Source organism: Vipera ursinii (assembly GCF_947247035.1).
Source record: "Vipera ursinii genome assembly, chromosome: 4".
Classification (NCBI taxonomy): domain Eukaryota; kingdom Metazoa; phylum Chordata; class Lepidosauria; order Squamata; family Viperidae; genus Vipera; species Vipera ursinii.
The window spans coordinates 92,481,025-92,498,777 of NC_139514.1; the positions used below are offsets into that span (position 1 = coordinate 92,481,025).

At 36.8% G+C, this 17,753-nt stretch overlaps 1 protein-coding gene and 1 pseudogene across 2 annotated transcripts in view; both read left to right on the top strand.

The window, feature by feature from the left end:
- NALF1 (NALCN channel auxiliary factor 1) overlaps positions 1 to 17,753 on the top strand; it is a gene marked incomplete at its 5' end in the record, with an annotated part of 472,917 nt that overhangs the window by 118,961 nt on the left and 336,203 nt on the right. The window lies entirely within an intron of this gene.
- On the top strand, positions 6,741 to 7,669 carry LOC310640353 (cytosolic 5'-nucleotidase 1B-like; annotated as a pseudogene). The gene has a single exon. The product of its transcript is annotated as a cytosolic 5'-nucleotidase 1B-like (transcript).

The window sequence follows — 17,753 nt, forward strand, 5'->3', positions numbered from 1 at the left end:
ATGATGTAAAGTAATGCAAATATATGTCATCTTGTTTACACAATAACATACACCCAATTGTCTCATCTTTAGGCTTCTCCAAGAATGCCATGCTGATTTGCCCTATATCTGGGTTTCACGAAGATATCCATGCAAACTACTAACATTATGTGAACTTTTCAGGACAAAGATAAAAAGTACCCAAGAATGATTATATTTAAAAGGAGAAATTTCCTCAGCTCCTAGATCTATAAATTGTTCATCCACAGAACTTTAATCTGATAGGGGAAAATGCAGCTAGACACCATCAGTATATTAATGACTCACCTCCAGTTGCCCCTAAATTATCTCACCACTGGTCTCTTATGGATAATCAGTGTGGAGAAGCAAAAAGGATCTCTGAAGCACCACACTGCTTAATGGCCAAGGTGTTCAACTAAAGTCTTTCAGTGAAATTCTTTGGAAACTTTACCATCAAATATTGTGCTTTCAATGTTCATTACGTGATGTTAATCTAGAAAATTCCATGCACAATGATATCAGAAGTCTTAGTGAGTTTCAGAAGGACAGCAGAGTACAATCCTGATTTTCAAATCAAGGCAACAAACACAGTTTTATTCCTAAATCCAGATCTTTTCCCATATCATAATGACATGATCATATTCCACCAAGAAGCTATTCTCCTGTAAGAATGTTTTTAACTGAAAAGTAGTTTTCATATATACAGTATATGGGTCTAGGATTGCAATGTTTTCAGGAAATGCATTATTAATATCTTTGCAAGTCCTAATCATAATTATTGGAAAACAGAATAAAATATCTGAAAACCATAAAACTAATTAACTAATTAAAATATGAACAGATGCATCCATCAATCTTTCCAAGTAACTTGAAGCTTACGTTATTTAGAAAGGATGCTTAAGCTCTGATCTAAGGCCTGAGTCATTTGCGTATCCACACATATAATTGGCAATTTAAAATAAAAACATAATGTTCCTGAAAAATGTTTCTTACATTGGCTTGGAAATATCAGTCAGGACACTGCAAAATCTCCTCTAAAAATAAGTAATGTTCGCCTGCTACTTCTTTCTCAGCCATGGTGAAAATTGATCAAATATATGATTTAATACAACTATCACTAACCTGATGGTCTACAGATGAATAATTTTTAAACTCATCCAAAAGGTAGGTGGAATAAAAATTGCAACTTGTCTAAAATTAAACTAAGTTGAAGCTAACATAATCTCTCTTAAGAGTGAGGTCCACAGTTGTGGCATTGCCACAGAAAAGGCCTTGTATTGAGGATCCACCTACTTACCTCCCCTTAGTAATAGATATAGATCACATTTTCCAGAATGGATACTTTCCAATATCACTATTTAGGGATATATAGGTAAAACAGCATCTCGTACCATCCCTGGAAAACCAAAATAGTTGATGTGGCATTGGTGTAATATGGCCCAGAAGTGAAGGCCATAAAAAAACCTGGACATAAAGCAATTTGCATTCAGCAATAGCAGAGTTAACAGCAGAATTGAAGATGAAGTGGGAATCTCTGATTTTCATGCCAAACAAAGCTATTTTGCAAATGTTACATCATTTTCTTCCTTGCTTCTCTGTCTCATACAAAGACACATACTTAACCACTAAAGACTTGTACTCTGTCTGGACTTCTATAGCTTACTGCTTCTTAAAAAAAGAGAAAGACAAAAGTCTTGGACGAAATGGAAATCAATTTTCTCTAGATATACATGAATTGAACATAGATAGTTTTTAGAAGTAATACCAAGGAAAAAAGTGTAATAATTTTTATATATAAGAGCAAATATTGACCAGGTGATAGGATTAAGAAGCAGAAAATGGAGTCAAAGCTTCACCGTGGATATGGCATTAAATCTCTCTAGGAATGCAAGTTCTCAAGAGCTTTACAGTAGAAGATTCAAGGATGAGGCTTAGATACAGCAAGTTGTTATTGCAGATGCCAAAGAAGCCTTTAGAATGAAAATGAGTGATAGCAACATTCTAAGAATCTAACCCCCCTCTCTCCATCAACCATAATTACAGAATTTCTAAGGTTTTAGCCCTGCAGTTGTTTCCACTGTCTTTAATGGTAATGATTTTTGTGTACTAATTTCTCAGCCTTTGATGTTGAGTGTACTTACCTGCACAATATTTTGAGAATGATTCACTCTTAGTTCTGGTATTGCAGGCCTATGTACTCCCCCATAATGCTCACAGCCCAAAGCCATCCTGGTTTAGTGCCCTCCAAATATGTAGGACTTCAGGCTGTCAAAACCTCATATTCTGTTAATGAGATTCCTACAGACATCTGACGGACCATCACTAGAAGTAGAATGTTGGGATAGATGGACAAGGCTGTATTGCACAGGGATCTGCTTACATTCTCAAGTACTATGTGAGAGAAATACATACGACATCAGGGATATCAAAACTACTTTCAAAGCTTTTTGTTCAGGGGTAAGGAATAGCCTTAATGTAGCAAAAGCAATTAGTATTCTAGGCACAAATTCCCTGGAATCTGAAAAGCTGAAGCCAAATACAAAATAGTTATGCAATATTCATTACTCCTGCAATGAATAACTTTTACACGTTTCACTGTTCTTTCCTTTTTCAACAGAGCTACAGAAGGAGGCATGATTCACAAAAGTAGTAAAAATATAGTTTCTATTCAAACAGCAAACCTATTTGAAAATAAAAAATATGGCCTGATTTTTGAAAAATCTACTTTTAAATTTTTTTTCCGGAGGGGGAAAACTCCAAGTAACTTTACATCATCATTTAAATTAGATTCTATATAATAACATCCAAATTGTTTTTTATGAAAAATACAGAAAAAGACAGATTAAAAAAAACCAAAACTTAATATTATTACTTTATTTCTCTTGTTTTTGCTATTTTATCAATTTATGAGAGGACTCTTGAGCTTCCTAGTAATCTTAAATTAGGGACTTTCTAAATTTCAAATTAACAATATTTTATCAAGTCACCCCCATCAAATTTATTTATTTTATTACCTTTATATAGCACCCATCTCACTTAGTGACTTTGTGCAATGTACATAATTTGCTTGTTTGACACAAAGAACATGATAGGATTAATTGGACAGGGATTATATTAGTTCTCAGTTTTGTTCAACAAGACATGATCTTCTATATCAGGGCTGTCAAACTCAATTTCATTGAGGGCCGCATCAGCATTGCGGTTGCCCTCGGGGGCTGGGTGGGTGTGGCCAGGGTGGGCACGGCCTACTGGGTGGGCATGGCTGGAGTGCGTATGGCCTACTGGGTGGGCATGGCCAGCTCTACATTGTTCGCATCAAGGGTGCCTATGGGAGCCTGGGCAGGAGTGGGACAGATCTGAGGGTCTCTGGCAGAAGGAGATGGGACCGGGGCAAGTGCCAAGGCATGGTTCACTGGGGGAGCCTCACTGTTCCTCTCGGGCCATATGGGGGGGCTGGATGGCGGCGTGGAGGTCAAATGCCCAGCCCAGCCCTCAAGCACCCACGGCACTAATCCCAGCCCCACTTCCCCAGCTGCACTTACCTCCTCCTCAAGGCTGCTGCTGCTGTGCGTGCTCTACTTAGCCAGGTTGCTCATGATGGGTACAAGGGCAAAGTCAAGAGGGAGGCCCACTCCCTCTCCATGTGAAGAGACCTGGCTTTGTATCCAAAGCTTCCTGCCGAGAGGCTGAGCTGGGTGGCACGAATCTGAAGAGAAGTGCAATGCTGCCCAACCCCTAGCCTGCCCGAAGTAGGCAGGGTCATATGCTGGCCACTTCCAGGCGATGGTGTATTTCTTCATTCCTCACAAAGGGTGATACCTCCCTAGCGTGCATCCAGAGGGCAGTGCTGACATGGCACGGGCCGGTCCCTCACTGTTTCCAGATGGCCTTATGGAGCTAAGACTGAATGTATTTCAGCATAGATGTCCACTACAAAATTGTACATTGGCTCCCGGCTGGCCTGGGCCAGGGCCAAGGCAGCAGGGGCCATTCCCTCACTGTTTCCAGGATGGCTTCATGGGCCACATGAAACCACTTCGCGGGCCGGATCCAGCCCCCGGGCCTTGTGTTTGACATGTCTGTTCTATATAATATTATATTTGAGAATGCTTTGAATCAACGCTTCAGAAAGAGCTATTAATTAAATGTCTTATAATATCCTTGCCCCCTTCTCTCTCCTCCACTATGCTTGCTATTGAACTATTAAATCACATTATCATAAAAAACGGTAACAGCATTGGCAGCAAGGAAATTTCCAAAATCCATAGTGAGCTAACATTTTACTAAGCCGATGATCAATATTTTGTATAGGCTTTCAAATTAAGTTTTACAAATGGCAACTCTACACATGTTAATGGCTACTGCTGGAATTTTGATAGGTACTATGTTTTAGATTTCTGCCAACCTAGCAGTTCGAAAGCACGTAAAAATGTAAGTAGAAAAATAGGGACCACTACGGTGGGAAGGTAACAGTGTTCTGTGTGCCCTTGGCGTCTAGTCATGCCGGCCACATGACCACTGAGATGTCCTTGGACAAGCGCTGGCTCTTCAGCTTTGAAACGGAGATGAACACCAGCCCCTACAGTTGGAAACGACTAGCACACATGTGCGGGGGAACCTTTACCTTTTTTATGTTTTAGATGTGCAAACAGTTTTAACTAGAGTAATTTATAAGTTCATAACTATGTCTGAAATTAGAGTGAACAGGCAGATCCAATGAGAAAAGGCCTCATGTTTGGTGTCGCTTGGGAAAAGAATTTTCTGTAGCTGCATCTTCCTATGCAGAGGTAAAAGAAAAATGCAGTTGTTGAAAAAATTCTTCTGTCCAAATTTTAAATTTTTAAAAAATGCAGTCCACAACTGTAGCCTAAAAACTGTAGCCCAAAATTTTTTGATTGGCACCTTCAGAGTCTATTGAAAAGATGCTACTGAATTTAATTTTTAAATTAGTAGAAGTAAACAGAAATACATTGGAAAAATAAAATTAACTGTATTTAATTTATTAGTTCATCTTTTTGATTCTGACAGTGCCTGTTTTGGGAAGTAGTTCACCTAGTATGCCAATTGGCCACCAAATATAGCCCTTAGTTCTTCCCCCTATCCGTTGCCCAATAACTGTTCCTCCCCGCCATCCCCACTAGTGTTGTATATATATGCAGTACTTTGCATCAGGTTATCCTGCCATATTTTATTTTATTTTTTTATTTTAATCCCATTTATATCCCGCCCTTCTCCGAAGACTCAGGGCGGCTTACAATTTAAGCACAAATCAATGTGCTTAGCAATAGCCTTCATTCTATGTATATGCCTACTTATTAGGGCTTTTGGGGCCCCCCAAGCGGCATTTTTACAAAGTCAGCTTATTGCCCCCAACAATCTGGGTCCTCATTTTATCTACCTTGGAAGGATGGAAGGCTGAGTCAACCTTGAGCCTGGTGGGATGCGAACCTGCACTAATCTGTTCCTGACTGGCTTTTAGTGAATTAACATTTACTAAAATGCTATTAAATAGTGTTTGGCATTTTAATTTATCTTAGGTTGGTAAATACAGTTCACAGATTTGTTGCCTTATGTATGTTAAACAAAAATCAGATATAGAAAATTATTAGAATTAGCAAAAACAAATATTAGTATGTAGCAGTAACGGCTTTTACAATACTGTGGAATTCCAAATTTTTTCACTTTGTTTTGCCACTTTCCTTTTACATTTCTTTTAAATTTTTAATTGTGAGCCATCCGGAGATGCTAGGGAATTGAGCAATCTCAAAATTGAAATAATAAATAAATAAATAAATAAATAAATCCTGAACACTGAATAATGAATGAAACTGTGGAGAAGCTATTAAATGTAAATATAATATTGTACTATTTCAGCAGTTTTCTATGATTATATGGGAACATCCTAGATGCTATTTAATATACTGTATAGAATTGCTTGCTGCTGTTGCAAATTTTAAAGACCACAGTTAATTAGAGCGAAGCAGTGTATCATTAGCAATGTAGCATATTCTTATAAAAGTCATTTAAATTTGAATATCTAAAACTCTTTTTTACTTACAAGAATATTCTTATATCTACTTTCATTTGTCTAATAATAAGCAGTGAAATAAAGGAGGTAATTTTAAAGAACAGTAATATCTAGACCTAACAGTGGTGGGATTCAGCCAGTTCACATCAGTTCGGCAGAACCGGTAGCTAATTTTTTGTTGCCCAGGCCCAGAATGGACTTCCAGAAGCGGCATCCACACAGAGAACCAGTTGTTCACATATTTGAATCCCACCACTGCTAACAATTATATTTATTATGAGAAAGAACAACCTGGAAATATGAAATAGGAATAGATCAAGTTTATTTCACATTGTATGCAGTGCAAATAGAATTACAAACTTTTCCTGTGTTCTAATAATAGTAAAATAAAGAGTCATATTTATAGTTATTTATGGCTGGCCACTACAGTTGTGGGGCTTCCTGCTTGAAGGAGCAGGGCAAAAGCATGCCTTGTGGGCTGCAGTTTCTCAGCTTCTTCCCCAGGTTTTGTTGAAGACCCTTTTTTTTGTCTGCCCGGTAGCTGACAAACCCAAATATGAGCGGCTGTATCTCAGACAAAGGGGAAATCCAGAAAATCAAGGCAGTGAGTAAAATGGAGTTCTCGCAAGCGGAAGCTGTCGGAGCCGAGATGGACTGGGAGGCAGCAAGAATTACCTACAAGAGCATCACCAGCACCCAGAGACCCTGACCCCCCAAGCCTCACAATGTCATCACCATTGCAGTGTCTTCCCAAGCTCTGTTTGATATGGTCGAGGAAAGGAAAATTTATGAAGAGCAAAGTCTGGAAAAATATGTGGAATATCAACAGGCCAACGAGAATGTCACTCTGAAACCTGGGCCTGCTTTTGCCTTTGTGAAGGTGGTGGAACATGTCCACACATTACTTTGTGAACTATATCCTGATAATGAAGAATTGTTTGATATTGTGCTCATGACTAATAACCATGCCCAGGTGGGAGTGAGACTTATCAACAGCATTAACCATTATGGTCTTCTAATTGAACGGTTCTGCATGACTGGAGGAAAGACTCCGATCAGTTACCTGAAACGATACCTTACCAATCTGTATCTTTCTGCTGACTCTGAAAAAGTCCAGGAAGCCATAGAAGCAGGAATTGCTGCTGCCACTTTATTTTCTGGAAATAAAAATGTGCCTTATGATGATAAACAACGAGTAGCCTTTGATAGAGATGCTGTTCTTTTTTTCTGATGAATCTGAAATCATTGTGAAAGAACATGGGCTAGATAGTTCTTTTTGAGCATGAGAAGATCCATGAGAATACACCTCTGGCATAGGGTCCTTTGAAATGTTTCCTGCAAGACCTTGGAAGGCTCCAGAAGATGTTCTACCTCAAGAATGAATGGTTGGACTCTCCAATCAGGACTTAACTGGTGACAGCCAGGAGTGCTGCCAGCTCTGGAGCCAGAGTGCTGAAAACTCTTCGCAGCTGGGGAGTGCAGATTGATGAAGCCCTCTTACTTGCAAGGGCACCCAAGGGTGCAATCTCGGCAAAAATCAGACCTCACATTTTCTTTAAGGATCAAATGTTTCACATAGAAGGAGCACAGCAGCTGGGTACTATTGCTGCACATGTACCATATGGCATTGGACAGAAGTAGTTATAAGTTATTTTGGCTCTTGTAGTTAGATTACTTTAGTTCTCTTCTGTGAGTCTTCTTCAGGGCAGAAATATTGTTTTCTGAATTCTCATTCTTTGTCAGAGGTAGAAAGTATCGAATGATGGTTAGCTGATACCCAGCTTAGTTCACAAATCACATTTGGAGTCCTGTTTTACAAATAAGCTTCACTTCTTAAGTGATAGGCATGTATTGGAGGTTATCTGAGATGTGGTGTGCCATAGAGCTCAGTACTCTTTCCATGCCTTACTATTCCAAGGCTTACTCTTTCATTAAAATCATATGTTATTGTCCCTGGCACTATCCATGCTTCTTTAGGTTATTTTCAATTTTTTAAATGTTAGATACAATATGTATAAAAATGGATAGTAAACACAGGTAGATATTATATACATGTACAGACAGTTCTTGACTTACAATCATTTGTTTATAGTGATTGTTTGAAGCTATGACACTGGAAAAAGTAACATGACAGATTTTCACACAACCGTTGCAGCATCTCCATGATCAGGTGATCAGAATTCAGGTATTTAGCAACTGGCATGTATTTACAATAGTTGTAGTGTCTGGGGTCATGTGATCACCATTTGTAACCTTTCTAGCTGGTTTCTGACAAGCAAGTCAATGGGAGAAGCCAGATTTGCTTAACATAATTCATTAAAACAACTGCAGTGATTTGCTTAACTATGGCAAAAAGGTCGTAAAATGGGGTACAACTCATTTGACAACTGTCTTGCTTAGCAGCAAAAATTTTGGGCTCGTCTGTTTTTAGATAAGTAGATTTGGAGCACATGCATTTTATAAAATCAGTGATTATAAACTTTATAACTGATTGTTTATTTGAATTGTTTATTTAAAGGAGAAGAAACTTTGAGGGATAAAGCCAGGTGAGGAAACAAACAAGAAATACTGCAATTCTATTTTATTGCCATAGGCTATAGTAACAGAATCATGAAAGTCTGTTAATTATACCAAATGGACTTAAGGCAGAGCCTGTTGAAGTTTTTTTTTTTCCTAACGTTCTCATGTTTTCCTGGATTTAAATTGTGCTTTGCTAACTGTTGTATTCTTCTCCCAAATCATCTTTGTGATTCTCTACAGTAGCTTTGCAGATGGCCTAAATTTTTCTGTTACTTAGGAGAGTGTCTTTGCTGAGTGAAATTAAGGCTTTATTTATTGTGGGATCTACAACTTTCCTTTCCTTCTGTATCTAATTATTTTTTTCTCCCTCCTATCATTCCATTTTAGTATCAGCTTTATTTTCTTCTCCTTCCCCTTGCTCAGCAACCATATTCTCCTATTTTCCCTTTTTTCTGAGAAGTAAGAAGGGGACTGTATGCATTTGCATGTTTCTGTATATGCTGATTTTTGTATAACACAAACAGAGAGAAAGGTTGATAAATGAGGAGAGCTTCTTTTATAGGCAGTTAGTTCTAATCAGCAGTTGTCCTAGTCTTGGAGGTGGCTTCTGGCAGGTGTTAGCATAATTTCTTCAATTATTTTTCATTGCCTACAGCCACATGGTATGTGTACATGTGTTATTTATGGGAAAGGAGGGTATAAAGAGGTAGAGAGTCTTTTTTTTTCCAAAAAGATTTTTTTTTTAAAAAAAAGAAAGCTAGCAGCTGACTTCAGTCCTAGTTGTTTTTTTTTAAGATGTTGGGCTTTCTATGAAAATAGACACTTTCCATTTTCCTGGTACACTCTTGGACATCTACTTCTGATTCATGGGTGTGTTTACTGTGAGTTAGTGATAGCTGAGTCAACTGGGTCAATTTTCCCTCAATGAAGAACTAAACAAGAGCAACCATGGTCGTGAACATTAATGATCAAGCAAGTGACTGTAACATGTATCGACACAAGGATATGTTCCCAGTCACTGTGGCACAAAATCATTACACTTGGGTTTTGAACTCACGTGGCAAGCTTTGCCCTTCAACATAAAAGTGACACAAACGTGGAAAGGGTAGTGCTTCTGCGACAACATTGCAATTTCCTCTTGTTTCTTTCTTCTGCTTCGTTACATCCCATGGATTTCTGTCAGACGCCTATGGCTAGGAATACTCATGAATGATTTCTGTCAGCAAACTAGTACTAACACTGATTAATTCATAATTCATTATGATTTTTTAAACTGCTTCAGTCAATTTATAAACTGTGTGTGTGAAATCATCCCCTACCCCCTGCCATCCCCATCCCCGTTGCTGGTCCATGGAACCAAAAAGCTTGGGGACAACAGTGTTATGCAATACTTTTTATTTAAACCTAATTTCTGCAGCATTTTCTCACATGCTTTCCTTCATCATCCAAAACTCTTTTATCATTCTACAAGGCATCATATGCCATAATTCCTAAACATTTCTGCAGCACTAATATAATTAATTTCAGTGTTCCAAGCAGTTTCCACTTCCTCACTTCTCACATACAATTTCTATGCATTTGATTGAGAAATTAAACTATTTTCTAATACTTTTCCAAATAGGATCCATACTTTCTCTTCCCACAGTGATTTTGGCCAGTATCTCAAAAGTACAACCAAGACCCAAGTTTGCCCCAAGCAAATTTACACAGTTCTATGCAGCCTAGATGTATACTCTACAGTAGAGACTACTTTACAAGCAAACATATTTCACAAATAGGCACATAATTTAATGTTTTATATATCAATACTGGAATTTTATATGGAATTTTCCATAAGATGCATCTCACTGAGAGCTATTCTATAGAAAATGGTGTGCCTTTCACAGAAATCACCTGTGTTTAGAAAGTGTATATTTCATAAACTGTAGTATTTTTCAGGGTCAAAATGTTTCACATGCATTATCAATAAATATTACCTAGTTCTGCAAAGTAAGTCATAGAATGCAGCATAGATTGCATTGGTGGCTGATCCAAGGACAATTTTTGGCACCAAAACTATGCTTTCAGTCTTAAATTTAGATCCAATGGAATGAAAAGGATATATGGGAGAATTATGGTGCCTTACTTTTTTCTGAATACAGCACTCTCTTAGATTTAGCCTGGGTACTTGACATTTTGTATTCATTTATCATCATTCTGCAAATGACTTCACCTTTGCCAATGCTGTACAGATTGAAACTAGACATGGTAACAGCCTTCCTGTCCTATTTTCAAATATCTGCTTCATTCTTTAGATCACAGTGAGCTCATAAGTTCACTAAAAGCTCATAATGACAATGAGTCAGAATGTGTATTTCTGATTCATTGCCCCTTCCTTCCTTCCTTCCTTCCTTCCTTCCTTCCTTCCTTCCTTCCTTCCTTCCTTCCTTCCTTCCTTCCTTCTCCCTCTTCCTCCAATTCATATAGGCAAAGCAAGTGATTCTGTGTGGTGTAGAACAAAGTTTAAACAATTTATAAATACCTTAAACAGTTCTATTGTTCTTAAAAGCATTAAAAACAATATGCTCTTCTTTATCACTTTCTTTCTGTGTACCTGTCATGTCTATGCCTTCTTCCACTTTTGACAGTGTAGGAAATGTATTTGTCTGATTTCACAGTGACCTGGGAATTGTCGCAACTGTATCCCCTCATGCTCTGATGATCCTTCCCCTCCCTCCCTCCCCATCATTAAAGTGACATTGGCCAAGTCTTGGCTTCAAATGCCCTTTGGTCTCCTGCCAAAAATCTTCTAAATACCACTTTGTGGGGTGCATAAATTCACTTCATTTTTTTGTTTTTGTTTTTTTGCTTTTTAATTTTTGTAAAATTTATATTATTTATTGTGAAAAATGATTTTGACCTATAGCAGTGATGGCAAATCTTTTAGAGACAGAGTGCCCAAACTGCAACCCCAAACCCACTTATCTATCGTTGGGAGCCGGGTGGGTGTGGCCCATTGTCTGGGTGTGACCCATTGGGTGGACGTGGCTGCGGTGGTAATGGAAGACTGGGTGGGACTAAAAAGTTCAATCAAGCAATTCCAACTTTGCGAGATCTTTTTTTTACCTGCGAGAAGTTGAAATTGATTGATTGATTGAACCTTTTTTTTTGCACACGGCGGCAGAGGCCTAAAATGAAAAAGGTTTTATAAAACCCAGCTGAAGGCCTAGGACTGGGGCAACAGCGCGCGTGCCCACAGAGAGGGCTCTGCGTGTCATAGGTTCGCCACCACGGACCTATAGGAATAACTTCAACATCTTTTACAAATACTCCTGTATAGTGTCCCTGATGCAAGACAATAACCTGACAGTAAATAAAACAAAATATCTTATTTAAGGAAGGAGAATGGCACTTATAAATGCCTCATCTGGAAGCACTAATTGATCCTAGAGCTCTTCCATTAGGTCATCTTTCCTACCAATGGGATCATTCATTCTTACTGTAGTTAATACTTAAGATTTCTCTTGAAATAAATAATTTCAATTATTTCACTCTCTTGTAATAGACTTTCTCTTTTGGCATCTTAGTTTTAAGGTCTTGCATTAGCTGGAATATGGCTGGATTTCTGAATCAGACTGTGATTTTTTAGCTTTTTTTCCCTATACATCTTTGACAGACAACCGAATAATCATCTTCTTATGGTATAGATGGGAAAATAGAGGCAAAACAAACTTATTTTCCCAGGATTAGCTGAATAAGTTACTGCTTCAGATAATGCTAGAAGCTAAAGGCAGAACATTTCTAATTATATTTTTAATAGAGCCTTGTTTCCAGTATATAGGAAATTATTTATTTATTTTATTTAATTAAATTTTTATACCGCCCTATTCCCGAAGGACTCAGGGCGGTTTACAGGGCAGCATAAAATACCATATAAAAATAGTATAAAATTAAAATAGATTAAATTAATTAAGCCCAACAATTAAAACAATATTAAAAGCTAAAACCCCTTCAGTCCAGGCCTGATAGATCAAAAAACCAGGTTTTCAGGTCCCGGCGAAATGAACGCAGATCGGGGGCGGTCCGAAGTTCCACCGGTAAATCATTCCAAAGGGCAGGTGCGCCCACAGAGAATGCCCTCCCCCTGGGGATCACCCGCCGGCACTCCTTAACCGCCGGCACCCTGAGAAGGCCCTCCCTGTGGGAGCGCACAGGACGATGGGAAGTTGATGCCAGCAGCAGGTGTTCCCTTAGATAATCCGGACCCAAGCCATTTAGTGAAGAATAAACTCTGGGGTTTCTTTCCTCTCTGGAAACATTTTTTACAAGAGGAGAACAATGAGGAAGTGGCATGGAACCTAGTGTTGTCATCTTATTTATGAACCATAACAGAATTACATGATGATTGAACAAAACTGGAAGATCTAAACCTGCTGACCTGAGAGGAATTGCTGAACTAAATGGGATTTAATTTAGAATAAATACCCACAAGGTTCTGCTTGATGAACTAAGCACAAATATTAGTTCAGCTTTTTACAGTCCCCCTTCCATATTCTATTGTACCTTATCCTGTTTAGTAATTTAGTATTTCCTCATCTCAGTCCTAGTTTATTTCTTTTTGTCCTTTTTCCCCCTTGTGTAGCTTTGTCCTCACAGCCTCTCTTAACTTCCTTCTCATTCTCTTTGCACTTCATTTGAAACAGAAGAAGGGAGTACATGTACTTAACATTGTGAGAGAGGGTGGTTTGTATGTATATTATTATTATTATTATTACATTTATATCCCGCCCTTCTCCGAAGACTCAGGGCGGCTTACAAGCTTAGCAGTAGCCTTCATTCTATGTATATGCCTGCTTGTTAGGGCTTTCACACACACACCCAAGCGGCATTATTACAAAGTCAGCTTAATTGCCCCCAACAATCTGGGTCCTCATTTTACCTACCTCGGAAGGATGGATAAGTTATTTTCAGTTTTTACAAATTGTATGCCTTAGTTCACAGTTAGTTAATTTTAATCTGTAGTAATTCAATTAACCTTACATAACCTTTTTTTCCTTTCCCCTAGTCTTTTTTCATATATATAATATGAAGCAGTACTATTTTACCTACTCCTGCTGTGATTTGAAAATTGAGCTCCACAAATTCAATGTCATCTCTACAAAAAGAAAGTGCAAAATACCACTTTCCTTTGTAACTGAAGGTGTATGAAAGCAAACAATCCAACATCTCCTTATCTCACTATGCCTCAGAAACAGTACTTTGCAATTAATCACAATCACTTCCCCACACAGGTTTACTCAGTTACTAAAACCATATACAGTAATAAAAGCTTTCTTGCCTGATACCTAATCCCAGATTAATTGCCTTATTTTCAATGGGTTATTCTGTCTGATTGCAATATAGCTATGTCAGCAAAAGATTAAAAAAAGCTCCATTACCTGCATGCCACCAGCTATGCAAAGCACCTGTGTAATTACAAATTTTTGTGAAGGGAAGAGTAAAGTAAGGAAAAGTTAAGGGAGAGTTGTAGTCAGGTCTTCAGTTGCCATTATGTCATCAATAAAAAGAAAATGATGGATCCATAGATTAGAATTGGCTCAAGAAATGATGGACATCATGCTGTTGAGGTAATAATTAATAAGACCAATACCTCTGTTCCCATTCTCTGGAGAAATGTGATACCCCAGCTTCCTCTTTATAACATCTTCATCTTCTGATATCTTATATTGTGTAGAGCTGTTTATCATGCTTTTGAACTCACTAAAAACTATGACATAGTTGCTGATGCATAAAATCTATTTCTCCTTAGGAACTTATTACAAAATATTGAAGATGTAGCAAACAGGAGCCCTTGCAGATTAGACTAAGCTTTATGGAAGGAGATGGATGGCATATAAATTTAATAAGTACTACATCAACCTGATTATGATAAGAAAGCTCCAAGTACACAATAGGAGGAAGCTGTCTTTGAATCCCTTTGTTATAAATATAGCAGACAAATATGAACATGAAGACACACAACCTACCTGAAAGTACTTTTGTTAAATCTCTATTGATGTCTGCATTATATGCTTTTTTTTTGAAAAACAAAAGAAAAAAAATTCCTGTGCAAACATATATACATTAAGGGGTAAATGTCTGGGAATGTTATAATCAAATTGTTGTGATGTATTCTGTCTCTAATTCTCTTAATTCAGATTTTATATTATGTATAGTATTACTCTGGAAGAGACATTTTAATTTGATATTTTATTTCATAAACAATTTGTGAAAGGGATATCTTGATACTATAAATGAAGTTCTGAGCTGATTGCCTTATAAATCATCGGGAAATAGATAAAAGCAATGTCTTGATTTGCCAAATAAATTTTGCCTAACCTAAAATATACAAACAAATGCTTCAGATGTACCTATCAAATTTCTGCTCAAAAGAAATACCTGAGGCAATTAAAGGGAAACAGAATCATTCATTATAGCTAAGGACATGCTTTATGAGAATTTCTCAGATGTTAAACTATATTAATCAAATTCATTTTATTGGAGAATAAAACAGCCATATTTTTAATTGGTTGAGACAAGAACTATTTTATTACTATATTGGGTATACAACAACTTCTTTTAATTAGTGGAAGAATAATTTTTTGTTTTATTATAGGAGAGATGTTAATTGGGAATAATTGAAAATCAAAGCATCAGAAAAGAAAAACTTTGGTGAAATAATGGGGTAGAGTGGGTGGATACAGCAATGTTCAGAATGGAACAAAACCTAAACATAGAAAAAGGAAGTAAGATAAGAATGAGCTATGTTATTGGATGAAACAGTTCTGTGCCAATAAAATAATCTAGCTTGTTTCATAAATGTGAATTCCAATAAAGCTGTCTTCATTTTCCAATTAGTCTTCAAGAAAAGGTGTCTTCAGACTTCTGGTTTGCCATCGTGGCTGCTGGAAGGTGAGCTCCATCTTCCGTATTTGGTTTTGCTCCACTGGGGACCCTGGAAAGGGTTGAGAGTCACCCTGTAGGGGCAACAAGCAAGGAGGGGACCCCTGCTTGATCGCGGGAGGGCTGTAGTCCTTCTGCTCAATCTGGGGCAGCCCTCCAAACTAGCAGACAAACCATGGCCATAGAAATATGGCTTGTCACTAGGCTGCAGACAGCCGAAGTCAAACTTACCACCAGGCACTTCTAAAGCAGCACGGATGAGAATGGGTGAGATCTGAACCTCTCTTCAATCCTAAGTATTTTCTTTTCCTGTAAAAGCTGCCCAAAGTATCTTCCCTCCTGTGAGGAGAGAGGGAAGGGAACTCTATCCCAACCTCTAAGAATAGTGGCGACTGACTATCCAGGGGAGTTAAAATACTGAAAGAATAACCTTAATCTAACTGGATTTACATGCTTCTAAAATTTGGGGACCAAAAGATTTCTTATTTTTACTGAAGACTTTGGTTTTTATTTACAAAAAAGAAATAAAATTGGAAAAAGGATTATACAAATTTTGGACTTAAAAAACCTTTAACAGCATTGGTGACATCTTCTGTCCAAGTTTGATATCACAACTTGTTATTGTCTAAAGGAGACTTGGCTTGAAGCCCAGACTACAGATAAGACTTTTTCAACCTTGACAAATATCAGCTGTGAAAAGCTCAGCTGTGTTCTATACTCAGTTATAAAATTATTTTCATTCTCTGACTTTAAAACTCTCAATTTAACACACTGTTAAGAGAATATGTATGAAGATCAGGAACAGATTCTTTTTATGTTGAAAGCAATACATGAAACATCCTTTCAGCTTGTGATGAAATAAGATGCTACAGAAAAGAACAAGATGTCAGCCTAGATATATGAACCCAAATTTTGACTACAATTAAAGAATCAACTATGCAGAACATAACAGAAGAAGTGGAAGAATTAAATACTATGATAGAGGATTCAACTGACCAACAAAAACAGTCAATGGAAAATCCAGAAAAGGGACTAACAACACTGAAAATGGAAAAGACTTTCTTTATAAAAAAGGAAAGGGAAGGGAAGACAAATATATCAGGACAACTATGCGGATCTGGAATAATAGAGAGACAATTCGCCAGCCCTTCCAAAAAAAAATAGCGACTGGATGGTCTCTTTTATTTCAAATAATATATATAACAACAGAGATCTATTTGATGTCTTAAAAGCAGCGACATGGAAGGCGAGCTGGCAAAGGAAGAAAGAATAAGGCTGAAGAAAATTGGGGTTTTGATTTATTAGAGAGGATTTAAATTACTAATTAAAATAGAATATACTCAAATAGATAAGATGTGTATTTTGAATACTAGATTTTATGAATTGAGATAAAGAAAACTTTGGTTATTTAAAACTTGGAAGTATAAATATTAAAAGTTAAATTTGAATATTGATGGGAAATTTAAAATTGGGGAAAACAAATAAATAGGATATTGATTGTCTATAAAGACTGAATGTACTAAAAGTAAGCTATGTATAAGCTAAAAAATTATTGATAAATTTAATAAACATGTTTTTACTTAGTTGAATATAATAAGAACTGTATTAGCTTAAATATGAAACAGTAGATATTAAGGGGAAAGGGAGGAAATATTTGATGTTGAAATAGGGGAAATTTTGGTCAGTAAATTTAAGACATTTGAAAATTAGTTGAAAATAAGGATGTTATACTATTATTAACTAGATGATGTAAGATGGTGGGAAATAGAACATACTCAAATAGATAAGATGTGTATCTTGAATATTAGACTTTGTTATGAATTGTGATAAAGGAAACTTTGGTTACCTAAAACTTGGAAATTATAAATATCAAATGTTACATTTAAATATTGATGGGGAACTAAAAATTGGGAAAAACTAATTACAGGACATTGATTGTCTATAAAGATTGAATGTTAAAGTAACTAGGATATGTATAAGCTAAAAATTTATTGATAAATGTAACAATGCTATTTTTACTTAATTGATATAATAAGAACTGTATTAGTTCAAATATGAGACAGTAGATATTAAAGGAAAAAGAGAGGAAATATTTGATGTGGTAGCTTGAGATTTGTACTAAAGATTTTTGTATGTTATTGAAATTGATTAACTCAGCCACCACGTTGCTTTTTAAATACTTAAATGTAAATTTAGAAAATTAATAAAATATTACAAAAAAAAGAAAAGGTGTCTTCAGATGACTATGAATTTAATTTTAAATCATATCAGAAAAATATCTATG